The 20,093-nt window shown below is 42.4% G+C and overlaps 1 pseudogene; it reads left to right on the plus strand.

Moving 5' to 3' along the window:
* LOC108527480 (nuclear factor NF-kappa-B p100 subunit-like) overlaps nt 1–20,093 on the plus strand; it is a 38,662-nt pseudogene that overhangs the window by 4,551 nt on the left and 14,018 nt on the right.

Here is a 20,093-nt window from a genome sequence, read left to right on the forward strand (position 1 = left end):
GATATGCAAGAGGCAGAGGGGTCATATGTTCCAATTTACGAGATCATTAAGTGAACCATACTCCCTTCATATTAATTCTCTGCCACCATTTTCAGGAGTATTGTCATCTGCATGAGCAAACCTGGTTCATCACTACATCTTTGCAACAGGAAAAGGAAGGGGAGGATAGTGTATAATGTTTTTAGGCCAAGATTCACAACCGAAAACAAGGCTTTATTAATGTTGAGCCCTCTTTTATTCCTAGTATTTCTACCTTTGTTATGAACTTTTCTCTTTTTCTTATTTTCATTTTCAGTGATTACCCTAGAAGTTTATGCATTTTACTGACTACTTTAAAAAAATCTATATTGTGTCATATTTTTCAAGCCCACAGAAATGCATAAGGCCTATAATTTTGACACTTTTAAATTATTTTTAATACTGTCAATATATGGGAGCATATGTATAAGTACAACTAGATAGCTTATTTTGAAGAGATAGTGTCTAAATTTTTGTCCAGAGTAGATTGGTTGCAGTTTCTTAGGTGTGTTTCTCAATACATTGTCTCAGTTTTAAAGTGCATACAAATTTGAATACTCTTTATTTAACATACAGTCCTTTGTTTATAGGCTGTTTAATATTTCTAAAGACTAAAGACATCACAGCCCCTTTTAAGGTTCAGTAATATTAATACAATTTGAATTATATAGTGTTAGAATACAACAAATTCAGAGGAAAAACTGTTAAACTATATAGCTGTAGAGCAGGAATGAAACCCAGGTTCTAAGCTGTAAGGGAGCCATGAGCTACCATACAGGTGCATCAGTGACTGGGCATAGAGTCGGCAGAATTACAGGATAGTTAAGAGAGTGAACTGTGGAGCTTAACTCTATGTGAACATGAATTTTTAAACTGCGTGGTGCCTCAGTTTATCCGTCTTTACAATGGGGACAGTACTAAGTTTTTGGGTTTTTTTCCAGTTGACAGAACTGTTTCCCTAGTCTTGTTGCCACTCTTGATGCCCACACGAGAGGACATAAGGTAATTTCTGACAGACCTGGGACTCCTTGGAAAAACAGAAGGTGCCACAGACCCCATTTTAGGAGAAACCTCTGTTTTCCTCATGGAATCCCAGGAAGTGTAAGCAGAAAGGTCCCTCTCAAAACTTAAAGCTGTGCTCAGTTTTGCCTTGCTTTACCTGACCTTTTTGATTTGGGCAGGCATCAGAAATTAGTAGTGGGAAGAAAGCTAACAAAAGTTGTGGATATGAAGATGCATTTATGGTAAGAAAGGTTATGAAAGAAAGAAATTTTATATGAGAGAGGATGTTGTATGACCAATTCTTGTCCTAAAGTAGAAGGACTAATTATTTAGAAAAGAGGGAAATCAGGACAAGTCAGAAATGCATAAAATGGAAAAGAAAACTTACAACTGCTAGATCGTCTCCTGTCTAGAAGTATTGAGTGATGTTTGCATAAAGGAGCTCTAATTAATTGGCTTCAAAGGAAATGAAGGCTCTTACATATTTTGTCAGAAAAATAGAAACTCTAATGCCTTTTAGTTCATGTGACTTCAGTAATCTTTGGGAAATACAGTTTTAAAATTATTGGTAAAATGAAAATGTCTTCAAAATTTAGACATTGGGTCTAAATTAAGTCAGAGGTTAAATTTGCTAAGTGCTTTAATATCATAAACTGCTTCTTTGACTGTGGAAAATTGTCCAGTGTACCTGGTTTGAAGCCATTAGATTTCTAGGTAAGGCTTGGGGTCAGGTGGAGTTAGCCATGCCTCCTAGCTGTGCTGGAAAAAGTCAGACTTTATCTGCAGTTCTGTCTTGTATCCTAGACTGTGCACCTGGTACATAACTAAAACTGCTTACACACACACACACACACACACACACACACACACACACACACACACACAAAGGGGGGGGTTTTGATTTTTAAAAGGCATGGGAATATGGTTTTAAAAAAAACCAAGTGTTGTCTAATTTAGAAAGTAAAAGAATTATTTTTAGTTGGAAGAAAATAAAGTTTAAGCAAGTTATAGGAAGTTTATGAAAATTGACTTTGTGAAGAATTCTGTGTGTAAGCAAGTTGACAAAAATTAAAAGGGTATTATGTGTTTCTTCCATAAATTAAATATTAAAAGCACAACAAAATGGGCCCCATATGTGAAAATCACAGGGCTTTTTTGAACATTGATCTATTCTTTAACAAGAAAAAAAAGTTATAAATAGTTATGAAAATCTTACTTTATACTCAATTAAAACTAGATAGATTCATAACATTTTATTAAAAAGTGGCTTTAGCATTAAAGATGCACTAATGCAAAACTAAAATTTGATTTTCTCTTTAAAAGATTTTATGTAATATTGAGAGACAATAAAAGATTTGTTTGCCTTTTGAGTAAATGAAAACCAAAAGGAGGGGAGCGAGAAGTGACAAATGTAGTTGGCCTCATGCTCTTTCTACTGAGTTTTGTTTGGAAAGCTAAATCTCCTATCAGAGTAAAGGATTTTTTCTCTTTTTAAAATTTTTGAGTTATCGTTTTTGGCTAAATGAATGACTTACACTGACCTAAGATTCTGTTTTGGGATAGCCAGTGTTTTAAGCCTTTCATATTTGACAAACTTTCCAATATCAAATTCTAAGGTTAAAAAAAAGACAGCTTATTCGATGTATTAAAACCATACAGAAAGCATTGTGAATTATAAAATCGTGTTTAACTTTGGGTTATATTCATATAAATATGTTATTGCATAAGATTCCTATAACTGTGTCTCAGCATATGTTATCAGTAATAATTATAAGTCTTACGTTAAATTGTTGTGTCATAGAGATGACCAAATTTCCTTGATTACCTACTAACTATGCCAGTCCTGAGAATTTTGTCACCCACAGACAATTGTTGTCTTGTTTTAATCCTTCTCAAAAGGTGGTTTATAATTAGATATGGAATGCTGAAGGGTACTCTTGTATGCATGTCTTGACAACTTTAAAAATTGTGAGTTGGGCATGGTGGCTCACACCTGTAATTCAAGTACTTTGGGAGGCCAAGGCGGGGAGATCACTTGAGGCCAGGAGTTCGAGACCAGCCTGGCCAACATGGTGAAACACGTTCTCTACTAGAAATACAAAAACAGGCCAGGGGTGGTGGCCTGTGGCTGTAATCCCAGCGATGCAGGAAGCTGAGGCAAGAGAATTGCTTGAATTCAGAAGGTGGAGGTTGCAGTGAGCCAAGATCGCACTACTACACTCCAGCCTGGGCAGCAGAGCAAGACTCTGTCTTAAAATATTAATTAATTAAAAAATTGTGAATAGAGAGAAACAAAACAACAAACTTCTAAAACTCTCGTGGGAAGGTGATATGTTAAACATTGCTAATCCTTTTGTTTTTCAGAGTCAAAAGAACTTTTTGAGTTATTTACAACTTTCAGCAATCTGAGTACACTCCTGTAAGCAAAATTAGCATAGTGGTTTCTCTCTACCTGACTTCTTCAGGGTTTAGAAACTATTTTTGAGTAGTCTCAACTTATGGCAGTATGGTTATTTGCATAAGTGCAATAAGAATCTGTTTTCTTTTGTAACAGAAAATGAGTGGAGATGCTGCTTATTTTACCAAGGCATGCTTTCAAATACAAACACATACTTTAAGGAGTCAAAGTTGAATTACAAAGCCAATAAAAGCCCCTTGGAAAAACTGGCCTCATACCTTGTCTAGAGAGTCCCTGGACAAGTTTCCCGGCCTGCGATGAGTAATGAATGTCACATTCTGACAGGCTTAGGAACCCCAAGTTATCGTGGAACCTCAAGAGGAGAGGAATTTGCCCAACTTATCTAAATATTTATGACCTTTTGTACCTGGCATAAATTCATGACTGGACTCAAGGCTTCAAGGAGTATAACCTGATATTCTTCGTGGAAAAAAGTTTTAGCAAAGCAATTTTAAAAAGAGCCAGTATGAGGCCAGGCACCATGGCTCACGCCTGTAATCCCAACACTTTGGGAGGCTGAGGCAGGTGGGTCATGAGGTCAGGATTTTGAGACCAGCCTGGCCAACATAGTGAAACCCTGTCTTTACTAAAAATACAAAAAATTAGCCAGGCGTGGTGGTGGGTGCCTGTGATCTCAGCTAGTCTTGGGAGACTGAAGCAGGACAACTGCTTGAACTTGGCGGGCACAGATTGCAGTGAACTGAGATAGTGCCACTGCACTCCAGCTCAGGCGACAGTGCAAGACTCCATCTCAAGAAAATAAAAGGATCCAGTATGGCAAATAATTATTCCTACTGCACTTTATGCAAATAATCAGGCCAAATATAATAAGACTAAGACTTACTTTGCAAGTAAATTTGACTTACTATGATTTATTTTTCTTAACAGGGAACTGGAGAAACATGATGTTTGCAAAAACTGTAGTACACATGTTATCAGTTGTTCTCGAGTTTTTATTATTTTCTACAGTTTGAACTAAATCCTGAATTTTTTGTGGGCTGTAAGTCTCCAAACTAACGCTTTCAGATTTTTCCTCCACTTTTCTGTCTTGCACTCAATGAAATTGTTCCTACCTTTTAACTGAGGTCCTGCAAGCTTAAGCTTACTACTTGTAATATAGGCAGCAAAAAACATGTCAGATCATCACCACCTTCCTCTTCTGTAACTAGAGAGGCATAGCCCATCTGCATGCCACCTCCTAACACAGAAAACAGCTGTTTAACTGAACTGATCTAGTTTCAGAACTAGGAAACTGACTGAAAATTATGGGGCAATATATGTAAATTTGCTCTTTCCTGTACATCCCAATCCGTTTGTCTAACAACTTCTGACCCAAATCTCTCTCTGCTAGTAACCCCAGGTCTGATTGGTTCTGGAGCTATCCATCTGGATCCCTCAGAGCTTAAGAGCTATTCTGCTAAGACTTTCACTCTTCACCCTGGAACTCATGATTTACCTTATAGTCCACTGTCGTGTGCTAAAACCATAGGTGAGAATGCCATCTTGGGTGCTCAAGGATTCATCTTTGTAAATTGCCACCAAAGCCAAAAGGAAGAGACAACAAGGAAGCCTCTTGTCCCACTGGGAAATGACATAGCAGAAGTTGCTAAAATACAACCTTTTGATGGGCAGGATTACGCTCAGGTCACTCATCTAAAGTAGCTAAAAATTTAAGCGAAGAATTATCCATTTCTTCCCTAGTCTGATATAATATACTGTAATTCAAAATAAGCTTGAGGTCAATAAGTAAGAGCCATCTCCAGGTTTAAAACAACAATAATAATGCTAAAAACAGCCGCAGTAGTTTCCGTTAATAATGCTGATAATCATGTGTGAGGCACTGGATTAAATGCCAGATATACATACATCACTTATCCACAACCACCCTTGAAGGATATATTATTATCCTCTTTTTCATACAGGAAAACATACATGGTGATAAGTAATGTTCCCAAGGTCACACATCTAGCAAGCAGAAAAGCTAGGAATTAAACCCAGTCTTGTGTGAATCTAAAGCCTATCTTTTCATCTCATGGTCAGCCACCCATGGCTTGTATTCATTAAAAGAAAAGTTTACCCATTTGAAGCTATCTTTTTTCCCTCTGCCCATACTAATTAAAAATAACATCAAAATACACTAGAAGTAAAAAGAAGAAAAACCCAATGCATGTAATTGTAAATAACCTCCGCCTGCTGGGTTCAAGTCATTCTCCTGCCTCAGCCTCCTGAGTAGCTATGATTACAGGTGCACACCATCATGCCCAGCTAATTTTTTGTATTTTTAGTAGAGACAGGGTTTCACCATGTTAGCCAGGCTGGTCTCAAACTCCTGACCTCAGGTGATCCTCCTGCCTCGGCCTCCCAAAGTGCTGGGATTACAGGCATGAGCCACTGCATTCAGCCTATTGGCAGCATTTTAAACATTCTCTTACTAGTACATAAAATAAGGGGGCATCCCATAATTCACAGTGTCTTACATTAAGTGGGATACGGTATAGAGAACAGGCAGTTCTACTCCTGTGATTGGCATCTAAATACATTTTCCTTCTTAGAAGTACCACAAAAAAGAGGGTTGAAATGAAAATAACAAATTTTTTAAACAAAGTAATTCTTACTTTTTCAAAAAACTTAAAGCCAAAGAAAACTCAGTATTCAAATGAATAGGTACAGCTATTTTTTTTAATACTTAGATGTACAGAATGTATTGAATCAGGTATTTATGATAATAGCAGTATTTAAGACTGTTACACATTTTCAGGAGGGTATTTAAAGGTTATGTTTTACAAATATTTTCTAACTTCAAAATGCTTTCATTTGAAAAAGCGGAATAAGGCCGGGTGCAGTGGCTCAAGCCTGTAATCCCAGCACTTTGGGAGGCCGAGACGGGTGGATCACGAGGTCAGGAGATCGAGACCATCCTGGCTAACACGGTGAAACCCCGTCTCTACTAAAAAAATACAAAAAACTAAACAGGCGCAGTGGCGGCGCCTGTAGTCCCAGCTACTCGGGAGGCTGAGGCAGGAGAGTGGCGTAAACCCGGGAGGCGGAGCTTGCAGTGAGCTGAGATCCGGCCACTGCACTGCAGCCTGGGCGACAGAGCGAGAAAAAAAAAAAAAAAAAGGAAAAAGCGGAATAAAAGCTTCGATTGAGATTGAGTCCTAATCCTCCAATTTTAAGTCTCTCAGCTTGCTCCAGCTGGGGAGGTAAACATGAAATTTTTAAGGATGGAAGCATCCTGAGAAATGGTAGAATGTGTCTGCTACATAATAGGTATTTGGCTTATGTTGGAGAAATAAATGGATTGAAAGAATGAATACATAGAGCTGAGGAGTTCACTGTTATTGTTTGCATATATGTAATAAACCTGTATATAATAAAAATATATATACAATAAAATGTTTGCATTAAAATCTACAAGCACACATAAAAATATCCTCTTTACTTTTGAAGAGGCTAAACGTTCACAAAAGATAACAACAGACAAAAACAAAATAGTAAGTGAGAAATTATTTTGGTTTGTGCCAGATTCACATTCCTTCTCCTCCCGAGGATTATTTCATTAATCCTAAACTTTTACTAGAAGTTTTACACATGCTCATTGCAGAGATCATAGATAAGTTAAAAAAAAAATTCACTTACAATATACAGGCCAAGAAAGAACAAACGTTACCATATTTTTTGTGTGTATATGTGGCTACCAAAGACACATACTCTGTCTACATGTCTGTGTAACTGAACTCATCAATATGCCAAAGTACATCTGCACACACCAACATACAGATACAACAGATACAGATGTATCTTCAAAGATTCCTTATTACAACATCCTGTGAATTTTATGAAATTCATTTATGACACCCACTATAGGGTTTCTTTGTAATACATTGCTATTTTAAGCAGTACTGAAGAAAACAAATTGCATGACTCCATCTCAAAAAAATAAAATACAATGGATATTGAATTTTATCTGAATAATTTTCAGCCCAGAAATTGACATATTATGGGAATTATTTTTCATTATGCATATGAAAAGTAAGGTGCTGTATATACTTAATTTTGCCAGTTAAATCACTTTAAAATGGTTTATAAAGTGCTCTATAAGGGAAATTATGAGTGGATAAGGAACCAGCTTGTAGTGGGAAATCAGAGAGCTAGAGAGACCAATAAGGTTACAGGAGGATTTATTAAGGTGTACACCAGCTCAGCAGACCTGTGTCCAGAAAGTCTGAGCACCAAACAAAGAGAACATACATCTTTTATGCAAGCAAGGGCACGAAAAATGTGATGCAGGAAGCAAGCTTACAGAAGCAAGAACAAAGCAGTTAATCATTCTACGACACGTTTTACATCTTAGGAAAACATGTTTTGCAGCCTATGCTTATCTGTTTTGTGAACTTGCAGCTGTGCAGCAGAAAAAAACAGGAATTTACAAACTTGCAAAGTATGTAGAGGAGAGATATGGTTAATGGTTCACAGACAGGCAGTTAATATTCTTTTTAAACTTCCCACTTGGTGGAGGTTGGTTGTATGGGGCCTTTGATCCTTAAATAATAACTTTTTGTCGTAGGAAAGAGAAACTTCTTATTTTTAATTTTCTACTTCATTCCCCCCTTTGGTGCTTTTCATAAAGGCAATATTTAATAGAAAGCACCACTATCTTCTATTTCTTCATAGGGTGGCGCACATTCCTCTTTGGGCAGTGATTGATATTTGGTCAAGGCCATTATTTGAGTAGTGGTTTGCCTGGTTACGACTGCTTCTATAGTCAACTGAACGCTTCTGGTGAGGAGAGGCAAGAGACAAGGGAGTATCAGGCACCCGCCCAGGATGGCTGAGAAGCCCCCTGTAAAAGTCTTAAATCCACCAAAAGATGAAAACCATCCTCTGAAGAGGGAGTCTGGAGACCACCCTTTCCAGGTTTGAACTGGAACATGGGCTAGTTTTCGCATTCTGGCAGTAATTTCCATGACTGCTTTTCCATTATCATCAACTTCTAGGCAGCAATTTGTTAGGTTGAATTTTCCACATCCTCCCCTTCCTGGGCCAGTATGTAATCTAATACTAGTCTATTCTGGTAGATAGCATTCCTCATTTGTGTGTCTTGCTGGGCTAGCAAGTCTAAAGCTTTTGCTGTTTCATTAGTTATGATTTCAAGAACAGCTTATAAACTTACGATTCTGTTGAGCATATAGATAGGGGTACAGTATCCTCATGACCCATCCTGTGCCCAAGTGGTGGGTCCATAATACTTGATAATCCTTTCATGGGGCCACTCATTTTCTTTCCAATCCCCTATATCTGTGTCCTTTTTTATGTTTGTATCTATGCTTATTTTGACTTTTCTTTTAACTTCATCATAAACAGAGTATCCTAGAGCCTCTCCTTGTTTTAGGGGAATTAGGAAAAAGGATGGTCTGCTGCTCCTAGTACACAGGCTCCTGTCCATTTGGCACGTTCCTCCATATACATAACACGAGGATATTCCTAGGCTGTCAGCTATATTCTCAGTTACTTGGACAAACAGATTCTTTGTTGGAGAGAGGAGCTCCTTTTGGACCTGGAATTGTCGAATGAAATGGCTTTTTACCTTCCTTATAATATATAAGCTATCCTTTATTTCCTGGCCGCATTTTATAGCATTATTGGATAACCTGTAGTCCACATGGATTGCTCTGGTTCCAGGATAGTGAGATCTTTAAGAATACAACTATCTGTTTTGCAATCAGGTTTTGCTAACAGTTTAATATATACCATGGGCTGTTTTGTGGTAGCCAGGGAACCGGTGGAGCTCAATACACAATCCAGCAAGTTAATTCTGGCGCCCTGCTGGTGCAGTTAGGAAACATGCAGTTCCTTTTTCCACAACTGCTACTCCTTGAGCTCACTGTGGTAGCTGAGACTATGGGATAGGCAGATCCCGTGAATGCCACTTGGCAAGAATTATAGTACAGAGATGAGTCTCTCTCTGAGTAGGTGAGACTCTAACTTGATTTAGAAGCCTCCCTTCTTTCATCCCATTGTGGATCTCAAACCAAATCCCAGGCTGGAATTTTGGATCATAATAGGACTCACCATTTCCTGGGTCACAGACTGAATAAGTTGCCTGATTGTAGATACAGGTCCCTGGGTGGGTTCTGGAGCATTCATAATATGTAGGGGACAAGATAGTCTTAACTTTTGTCTTCCCTTGCCATGTGGCATGCATACAGTAGGAATGCGCCTCTAGGGGCTTCCCCTTTAGCATATGCAGGGGTGCCAATACAATGAAAATGGTAAACAGCATATCTATACTAAACATGGACAGCAAAGGTCCTCTCCTGGGAGGGGAGATTGGCAAAAATGATAGCGTAGTGTAACAGAACAATTAATATTACTAAGACAGCAATCAAACTTAAGACTTCTATCCACATTTACTCATCTGACGAAGACTCCTCAAGCTTCGGCTGTGCGTAGACTAGTCAGCTTCCGGTGTGACTAGAGCAGGGCTTGATGACTCCTCAAGCTTCCGCCTTGTGTCGACTGGCCAGCCTCCGGAGTGGCCAGAGCAGGGCTGTCATCTTTCCCTGCAGTGGTCTGGTTCTGTCGCAGGATCAGTCAGGTCGGATGGTCTGGGTCCTGTTGACTGGTCCACCTGTCCTGTGCCGCTGGTTTCAGGCAACTGTTGTGGATCCAGGGCCCGATACCCGCAACTTTTAACAGCAGTAGGGGTAGACAGGATTACAGTATGGGGCCCATCCCATATGGGTCCTAGAGTGGCTGGATTCCATTTCATAACCCAAACAGAGTCTCCAGGGTTAAAAGGATGTGCTAGGTCAACGAGACTTACAAGTATTCTTTCCTGTACCCAACCATGGACCTCCTGCATGGCTATTCCTAAAGCCTGCAATTGCTTTTTTAAAGTTAATTCCCCTAGTTCCCGGAGATAACTTTTAATCTGATTTATGATTGGGGGTGGTTGGCCAAACATAATCTCATAGGGCGAATACCCAGTTTGTTTGGTAGGGGTGCACCTGACTCAGAGGAAGACCATGGGCAAGACCTGATCCCATTTAAGGTTAGTTTCTTGACAGAACTTCTTCAGCACTTGGTTGAATATCCAGTTCATCTGTTCTGCTTTTCCTGAGCTCTGTGGATGGTAGGCTGTGTGCAACTTCCATTTTATCTTTAGGAGCCAAGTGAAGTCCTGGACTATTTCAGCCACAAATGCTGGTCCATTATCTGATCCTAAAGTTAAAGGCAGTCCAAATCTGGGAATAACGTCTCTTAGCAACACCTGGGTTATCTCTTGTGCCTTTTCTGTTCGGGTGGGGAAAGCCTCTATCCATTCTGAAAAGGTGCAGACAAACACCAACATGTACCAATAGCCCCCAGCCAGGGGCAATTCAGTAAAGTCCACAAGTAGGTTCTCACAAGGCGCTGTTCCAACTTCCTGAATTCCTGGAGGCCTGGTTGGTGCCTGCCATTGGCTGTTTGGGGCACAGGTTAGACATTGCTCATACACAGTTTTAGTAATGGTGGTGAGTCGTAGCACATAGAAGTGTCGCCCCAGCAAAGTCTCTAGCGCTGTCTTTCCCATGTAAGTCCCTTGGTGAAACTGCTTAACAAATGTGGGAGCCACCATCTCGGGTATGGCTAATCTCCCATCAGAGAACTTCCACCATCCTCCTTCAATGTAGCGCTCATTCTCCTGTGCAAACCAGGCCTTTTCACTTGGAGTGTAGGTGGGTGTCTCTGGAGAGAAATCTCTGGGAGGAGAGGCATAATCAGAGCTGTCTCCTTAGAGGGCAAAGTCATCATTGCTGCTCACTTTGCTTCCATGTCCGTTTTCCTATTTCCTTTTGCCTCAGAAGTTCCTGCTGCCTGATGTCTTTTGCAATGAATGTCAGCCACCTTTTCTGCAGCCCATACAGCATCTGGGAGCTGTAGAATTTCTTCCTTATACTTTATTTCTCTCCCTCCTGCAGTTAGAAATTCTTTCTTTATGTATTGTCCCATGGATGTACAGTGTAGCAAAAGCATACTTAAAGTCAGTATAAATGTGACTACTTTTCCTTTTGCTAGTAGTAAGGCTCTTGTTAGGGCAATTAGCTCCACCTTCTGGGCTGATGCCCCAGCAGGCACTGGTTGAGCTTCCACCACTGAGTCACATGTCACTACTGCATACCCAGCTTGGCAGATCCCTTCTGATACGAAGCTGCTTCCATCTGTGAAGTGCTCGACATCTGGGCCTCCAAGGGGCTGATCTGCTGAGTCTCTTCAGCTGGAGAATACTTCCTCTACTGCATCTATGCAATAATGTTGAGGGAGGGGATCCCTCAGCTTGTCTGTGGGCAGCAGAGTGGCTGGATTGAAAGTATTGACAGTTTCTACAGTTATATATGGATTTTCACACAGGAGGCCTTGATACTTAGTCATTCTTGGGTTTGATAACCAGTGGTGCCCTCTTTGGTCCATGAGAGTTATAACTGAGTGTGGCACTCAAATTATTAATTTCTGTCCTAAAGTTAGTTTGTTGGCTTGTTGTGCCAGCAGGGCTGTGGCTGCTAGTGCTTTAAAGCAAGGGGGCCAGCCTGTGCTACGGTGTCTAACTGTTTAGATAAATATGTCACTGGCCGCTGCCATGACCTCATCATTTGGATCATCAGAAGTCCAATAGCCATTCCTTCTTGCTCAGGGACATGTAGGAAGAAAAGCTTAGTCTGGTCTGGCAGCCCTAAGGCCTGGGCCTGTGGTAGGGCTCTCTTGATTTCTTTAAAGGCCTTTCCCTGGTCAGGCCCCCGCCAGAGGAGGGGCGTTCCTTTTCCCCCTGCTTTGTGGCTTCATGTAGCAGTTTTGCCATGAGTGAGAAACTTGGAATCCAAATATGTCAGAAACCTGCTGTGCTCCTAAAAACTCCCTCATTTGATGCTGGGTGGCTGGAGTAGGTAGTGCACACACAGCCCGCTTCCGTTCACTGCCAAGCTCACATTTTGCTTGACTTATGTCAAAGCCTAGGTAGTTAACTCCTTCTGAGCATATTTTTGCCTCTTCTTTCCATACTCTATATCCTGTTTCCCATAGGAGATGGAGGAGGTTATCAGCGCCTTGAAGGCAGTCCACCCAGGTAGGGGCTGCAAGTAAAAGATCATCTATATACTGCAACAGGACACACTTGTCATTGGGTGGAGTGAAAGCCCTAAGGTATGATGCCAGTGCCTCCTTAAAATCATTGGGGAGTTTTAAACCCTTGTGGGAGCCACGTCCAGGTACACTGAGTTTTCCCCCACATAGGCTGGCTCACAGGGACCAGCAGCAGACAGAAGAATGCATCTTTCAGATCCAGGCAAGTAAACTCTGCAGCGCTTGTGGGAACGGGACCCATCAACCATCCAGTACCTAACCATCCAGGGGGTTAGGTATCACTGGATGAATGGAAACTGTAGCCTGGTTCACTGTGCGTAAATCTTGCACTGGCCTATATTGGTCATTTGGCTTCCATACCAGCAAAAGGGGTGTGTTGCAAGGGGACCTGCACTTCACTATGATGCCATGCTTAAAGATCCAATCTATGTGCTTTTGAATGCCACTTACGGCCTCGATGAACAACGAGTATTGACGAACCCATACCGGAGTCACTCCGAGCTTTAGCTCCACCAAGACTGGTGCCTGATTTACAGCCAATCTGGTGGATTGTCTTCAGTCCACACTCCCGGAATCTTTGCAAGTAATCCATACATTTCAAGTGGTCCTGGCACTTCTGGTCTAAGTGCTGTTTCTGCATATAGTCTCCATTCCTCAGCCCATGGGAAGGTGAGGGTTAATACCATAGTCTTCGGCTGACTCAGGTTTAAAGACACATTCCCTGGCGGCTTGAAAGAAATTTGCGCCTTCAGTTTTTGGAGTAAGTCTCTTCCTAGCAAGAGGACTGGACAATTTGGAAGGTATAGACACTCATGCTGGACTTCTCATCCTCCAATAATACACCTCCTTGATTGACGGAAGGGTCTCTTCTCCGAGACTCTGGTTGCCCCAATAATAGTTGTGTAATTCCTGGATAGTGGCCTTATAGGTTGCATCACTACCAAATGCTCAGCTCCGGTATCTGCCATAAAGTCCATCTGTTGGCCCCCCATCTCCACTGAGACCATAGGCTCCTGGGGGCCCAAAGAAATGGAGGCTGGTCTGTCTCAGTCCTCATAGCCTGCTACCTCTGCTAGGCTAATTAGATCGATGTCCGGTCTCAGAACACAGCAGCTGGTGGCCAGAGGCTCCAGCCAAACTCCCTGGTCATGGCTATTGCCCTTATCTTTCTCTGGACATTCCTCCTTCCGGGGTCCTTTCTTTTTGCACAATGCACATTGATCCTTCTCCAGGCTTTTCCAGCCTTCAAAACCTGGTCTAGACTAACCTCTTCCACAACCACGTCTGCGACCATGTCCATGCCCCTCCACAATGCCAGTCTCTCTTTCAACCAGGGCAGCCACTAATAGCTCAGTCTTTTTCTTGAGCCTCCACTCAGTTTCCTTCTTTTCCTCTTGTTCATGGTTAAGATACACCTTAGGAGGCACCTCCATAAGCTGAGTAGCATTCATACCTGAGAAACCTTCCAGTTTCTGAAGTATTCGCTTCATGTCACCCTGCACCTGGCTAAGACATGATGTCTTCACCATGTGCTGATTTTCAGCAGCCTCTGGATCAAATGGAATATAAAGCTGGTATGACTCACAGCCTCTCATAAAACCAACTGGGGTTCTCATCAGTCTTTTGGAGCACCTCTAAAATCTTTCCTATATTCATTGCTTTCTTTCCACTTCTTATCCCATTTAGAAGTGCCCCCTGATAAGCTTTGCAGATGCTGACGCTCCTCTGCATCATTTAGGTCCCCGTTGGGGTCTATCTCTGGGAGCCACTCCTGGGCATAATGGCGGACATCATTTGTACCATCTGGCAGTGTGTTCTCTTGCCATTGGAGGGCTGCTTGAGTCACTCTCCTGTGCTCCTCTGTGTTGAACAGAGTTAAAAGGAGCTGTTGGCAGTCTGACCAGGGGGGGTTATGGGTCAGAAAAATGGACCTCATCAAGTCTATGAGGGTTTGAGGCTTTTCCGTATGGGAGAGAGCATGTTGTTTCCAATTTAGGAGGTCTATGGCAGACAAGGGCTGGTAGACGAAAATCCACTGCCCTCCTTGAACCTGGCCTTGCTGATCATGATAAATTTGCGCTCAAGTCTCACGGAAGGGCATTTGTAAGGCTCGGGTGCGGCCAGACTGGAGGTGGCCCGCTGCGTCACTTTGCTTTTCCTCCTTAGCAAGGGCCTCAGCAGAGAAACAGCCCTGAGCCACGCTCAGGCGGACACCCCAGGCTGGTAGGCAGGTCTCCCCAGAGTGGGCGGGGCTCTCTGGAGTGTGCCACCCACCGTGCCCCAGGGCTCCATTGACTCCTCACTGGGACACTCAGTAGCCTCCTGGATGACGTGTTTGCCACCACCACAGGGTGACTTCCTACCTTAGCCACCTCCTGGCGGCCGGCAATGGAGTCCTGCTGTTGGGGCAGGGGTAGCATAAAGAGCCTGGCATTCAGTGCCTGGAATGGACTCCAAGGAGGAAGCCACAGAGCTCAGCGCCCCCTCCAGGACCACCCCAACCCCTCACCCCCAGTGTGAGAGCCGCAAGCCTTGGAGATGCTGTAGCGAGCCTGAGAGTACAATACGTGCCTGTTTGTCCTGGTGCAGCACAGCGCCCAGGCCCTACACCACTACGGTGTCACCACAGAGCCTTGCTGGTGGGACGGCACCACCCGCTGACAGTGCAGATGAGAACAGAGACATGCTACTGCACCTGGCCATCATCCACAGGCTGACCAGTGTCATGGAGCAGATAGCCCACATCATTTACCACGCCAAGCACCTCAGCGTTGTCAACCTCACCAGCCACTTGCACCAGAAGCCCCTGCACCTGGTGGTGATCACTGGGCAGACAAGGGTGGTGAGGTTTCGACTGCAGGTGGGTGCAGACCCGGCACTGCTGATCGGCGTGGAAACTCAGCCATGCACCTGGCACTGCAGGCAGGCACTAGTGCCTCAGAGTTGCTGTGTGCACTGCTTTGGAGTGGAGCTCCCGCTGTGCCCCAGCTATTGCCCATGCCTGACTTTGAGGGACTGTACCCAGTACACCTGGCGGTCTGAGCCCAAAGTCCTGAGTGCCTGGATCTGCTGGTGGACAGCGGGGCTGAGGTGGAGGCCACAGAGCAGCAGGGGAGCCGAACAGCCTTGCATCTGGCCACAGAGATGGAGGAGCTGGGGTTGGTCACCCATCTGGTCACCCAGCTCCGGGCCAACGTGAACGCTTGCACCTTTGTGGGAAACACAAAGTGCACCTGGCAGCTGGTTTGGGATCCCCGACCCTCACCCTCCTCCTTCTGAAGGCTGGCGCTGATGTCTATGCTGAGAACAAGGAACCCCTGTGCCCGCTGCCCTCACCTCCTCCTCTGAGAGCAACTCGGACTGGGAGGGGCCTGAGAAGGACACCCGAAGCAGCTTCCAGGGCCACACGCCTCAGCCTCACCCACAGCACCACGGTGAAGACCTTGCTGCTAAATGTGGTTCGGAACACCATGGAGCTGCCCCTGACCCCGCCCAGCCCTGCAGGGCCAGATAGTAAATATTTTTGGTTTTGCAAGTCACACCTTCTGTGTCACAACCATTCGACTCCACCCTTGTAGCACAGAAGCAGTACTGTGGATGACAGGTCAACAAATGCGTGTGGCTGTGTTGCAAAAAGTTTTATTTATACAATCAGCCGTGGCTACCATACTGTAGTTTTGATCCCTAAACTTCCAGTATAAAGATATTAGATGAAGTCAAGGAGAATGCTTCTGACAGGAACAGTCACAAGAAGCAGAAGGCAAAAGAAAAAAATGTGTATTGATAAGTTAAAATTAGTATGTAGAATCTCTAAAAAAAAAAATGCTTGCAAATCAACACGGTTTTTTTCTACAGAACTTCGCAGAGCTTTTCAAAATGCTAAAATACTTTGTGATGCTGCAAAGACTCTACAGTTACCCAAAGTTAGTGCACCTCGGTGCATCTCTGCTGAGGCTAAACCATGCCACCCATCAGGACATCCCACCAAGTGGACCTTTCCAGCCTCCCCTTATTTAAATGTTTCATGGCTTTCCCTTCTACATAAACAGTGTCCACTATCACTTAGGTCAGTGAGGTTTGGAACTACATTTCACAGTCCCTGATTCAAACTCCAACACAACTACTAATAGGAGCTTAAAGACTTGCAGCCGCTTCTGGATAGAGGGAGCTAAAAGGGAGGTAGAGCCATCTACAGGAGATATGTGGTACTGCACAACAAGAGCTATGCGAAGCAGGTGAGAAAGGGACTGAGAAATGCATCACAGCACCTATTAGAAATCGCTCTACACTCTCTTTATTTAACACAGAGACTTAGCAACGAAGGCAGGGTTTTCAGGAGCAGACCTTTTATTTTTGTTTGATGGGGATGGGTGGAGAGACATGATCTTGACCGCAGTTTATGTTATGACAACATGTGTGAGGAAGAGAGGATATTTAGAGTAAGTGTTTCTTTTGCAGGCTTGAATGGTCATTCGACTTATATACAAAAGTGCGCCCATTTTCAGTGTCTCCATATCAGCACCAATTTCATTTAACTGTAAGATTCTTTTTACCATGAACACTTGGGGTGCTCAATGGTTTAAAGGACATTCTACACAAAAGTTTGAAACCTCTTCATTACAGCAACTAAAACCTCGCAATGGTTTCCTAGATAAGTCTTCTGTGTAGTATTTTGAAAATAGATTTTCTCCCAAAGAGTTAGGACAATAACGTTCATGTCATAAGAACTCTGTTTTTTTGGACCATATTTTGTGATAAAAAGCAAATGAGCTTTGCATTTAGGAGCTCCAGGAAGTCCTTGTTGCCCTTGGAAGTCTGCCCCCTCACCCCGACAAAGGGCCAGACAGCTTAGAGGTAGGGAATATCTCCCTCCATAGGCTCACCAAAATGTGCGGCTGGCTGTATGTTCTTTACTGATGTCCCGCGAGCCCTTAAGGTATTTCAACAATGAACATCTCAATTTTCTGTGGATTTATGGAAGAAAATGTATCTCTCCAAATGTGTATAGTAGTTCCCCCTTATCTGCAGGGAATAGTGCCAAGACCCCCAGTGAATGCCTAATACTGCAGATAATAAACAACCCTATATATGCTGTTCTTTTTACTATACATACATACATACCGGAAATATAGCTTAATTTGTAAACTGGGCACCATATGTGATTAACAACCATATCTACTAATAAAATAGAACAATTAAGACAACAGGCTGTAATAAAAGTCATGTGACTGGTCTCTCTTTCTCTCTCTCAAAATATCTTACTGTACTCACCCTTCCTGTGGTAATGTGAGGTGATACAGTGCCTATGGGATGACATGAAGTGAGGCAAATGATGTAGACATTTTGACATATCGTTCAGCTACTACTGCCCTCCTGATGATACATCAGGGGGAAGATCACTTGCTTCACGTGACCCCAGAGCATCGTGCCATGACCGTGTATTTTTTGCTGGGTGTCAGGAGCAGACAATGCTGATGTTTGGGGATCCTTGAGAATTGAAGGGTTTTTTTTGTTTGTTTTTTGTTGTGTTGTGTTTTTTTGCCAAGGCCTGCTGGAAGAACACTGCAATCAGATGTTGTATGAATTTTCAATTCATCGAAGTGTTGCTGCAGAGATTATAATTCTTCAGTGAGAATATGAGTAATTTTAATACTGCATTTCATCCTAAGATATTCCATAATTTGTTTTTATAATGTCTGTGCAATTTGAAACACTGCAGCACATTTCAATTATGTCCATGTTGCTGGTTCTGCTTCATTTCTTCATCTTTCTCCGCAGACGATTCAACAAGTTCTTCCAGTTCCTCATTTGTTAGCCCTTCTTGATGGCCTTCAATATCTTCTGCCACTTCAGCGAGCATGTCAGCAACCCTTCTCCACCAATCTGTCTTGCTGCATGAATGACTTTCCTAACTTCTCCACTGATCCCAGAGAAGCCTTTAAAATCATTCATGGCTTCACTCCATAAGTTCCTCTAGCAGGCATTTACAATTTCCGGTTTTAATTCATCCAATGCAGCTTTGAAGAAAGTTATTGCATTAGCAATAGTGAATAGCAATAACACGCATGGATCTGCCATCTCCTGGGATAGCAGTGCCTTCTGGATACCTCCTGAGGGATCTGCCTGAGGCTGCTTTATAGTTAACTTTTTTTAATAAGTAGAAAGAGTACATTCTAAAATAATAATAAAAAGTATAGTAAACACATAAACTAGTAACGTAGTTGCTTATTTTCATTATTAAGTATTATATATTGTACCTTACATTGTGTGCTATACTGTTATACCACCGGCAGCAGAGTAGGTTTGTTTATACCAGCACCAGCACCAACACGTGAATAATGTATTGCACTGTGACACAGAAAGGCTACAATGTCACTAGATGATTAGTGCTCATCCAGCTCCATCATAATCTTATGAGCCCACCATCCCATACTGGGTCTGTCACTGACCAGAGCCTTGTTAGTCAGTGTATGACTGTACTTCTATGAACCTCAGTGTCCTCTTCTATGAAAATGGAATGATGTTAGTACTATATCAGGGGATTATGTGAGAATTAATTGGGATGATGCATGTAAAAATTCTGAGCAATTTTACATACAATCCTTCTCAAGATCAGGGCACGATAAATTTATATTTTAAATAACTAAAGATACAAATTGAAAAACTGGAGTCATAAATCAATAAAGTATAATATTTTTACTTTTCTAGCAAGTCCTAAATCAGCCTAGCTAAAAAAATTAGTAAATAAAATTCTCTTTGATTTTCTTTTTTCAATTATTACAAAGCAAACCTCTGATATCAGGGTCAAAATTTTCCATTTATGTTTATTTGTTGCTGTTTTTATTTCTGCCACTTTTTATGGGTTTTGGTCCTTTTAAATGAAGAGAAGATAATGAGATGATCATGACACTTAGATCCTGAACAAGTCACGCACACGCGCGCACACACACACACACGTCTAAATTTCTTTTAAAAGTAAAAGTAAATTCGTCCTAGAAGTTAAAACATTGATAATCGTCTAGCAGAAAGTAGACAATTATCTATCAGAGAATGTATCTACTTCTGCAGGTGACAGTAAAAGTCTAAATAAAACACTAGAATTTTACAAATAAATCGATGCTGTTTTAATCCTCAAATTGGTTTCCAACTACCGATTTAGCCAAGTGATTCTTAAAAGGTATAAATATGAACAGTGAGTCTCATGTCCTAGCTACCTATTACTATGTAACAAGCAATGCCAAACCCAGTAAGCAAGAGGAAGCATTCATGGACCTCATGAATCTGCATTTGGGTTGGGTTCAGAGGGACTGGCTCATTTCTGCGGCATTTGGGTTCGAGAGGACTGGCTCATTTCTGCGGGCATGTTGGTTGGGTTCAGAGATGGCTCTTTCTGCGGGGATTTGGTCAGAGGGGACTGGATCATTTCTGCGCATGTGGGTTCAGAGGGACTGGCTCATTTCTGCGGGCATTGGCTCCGTAGGGGCAGCTCCTGGGC

Source organism: Rhinopithecus bieti, unplaced genomic scaffold (genome assembly GCF_001698545.2).
Source record: "Rhinopithecus bieti isolate Rb0 unplaced genomic scaffold, ASM169854v2 scaffold_4654, whole genome shotgun sequence".
Classification (NCBI taxonomy): Eukaryota; Metazoa; Chordata; class Mammalia; order Primates; family Cercopithecidae; genus Rhinopithecus; species Rhinopithecus bieti.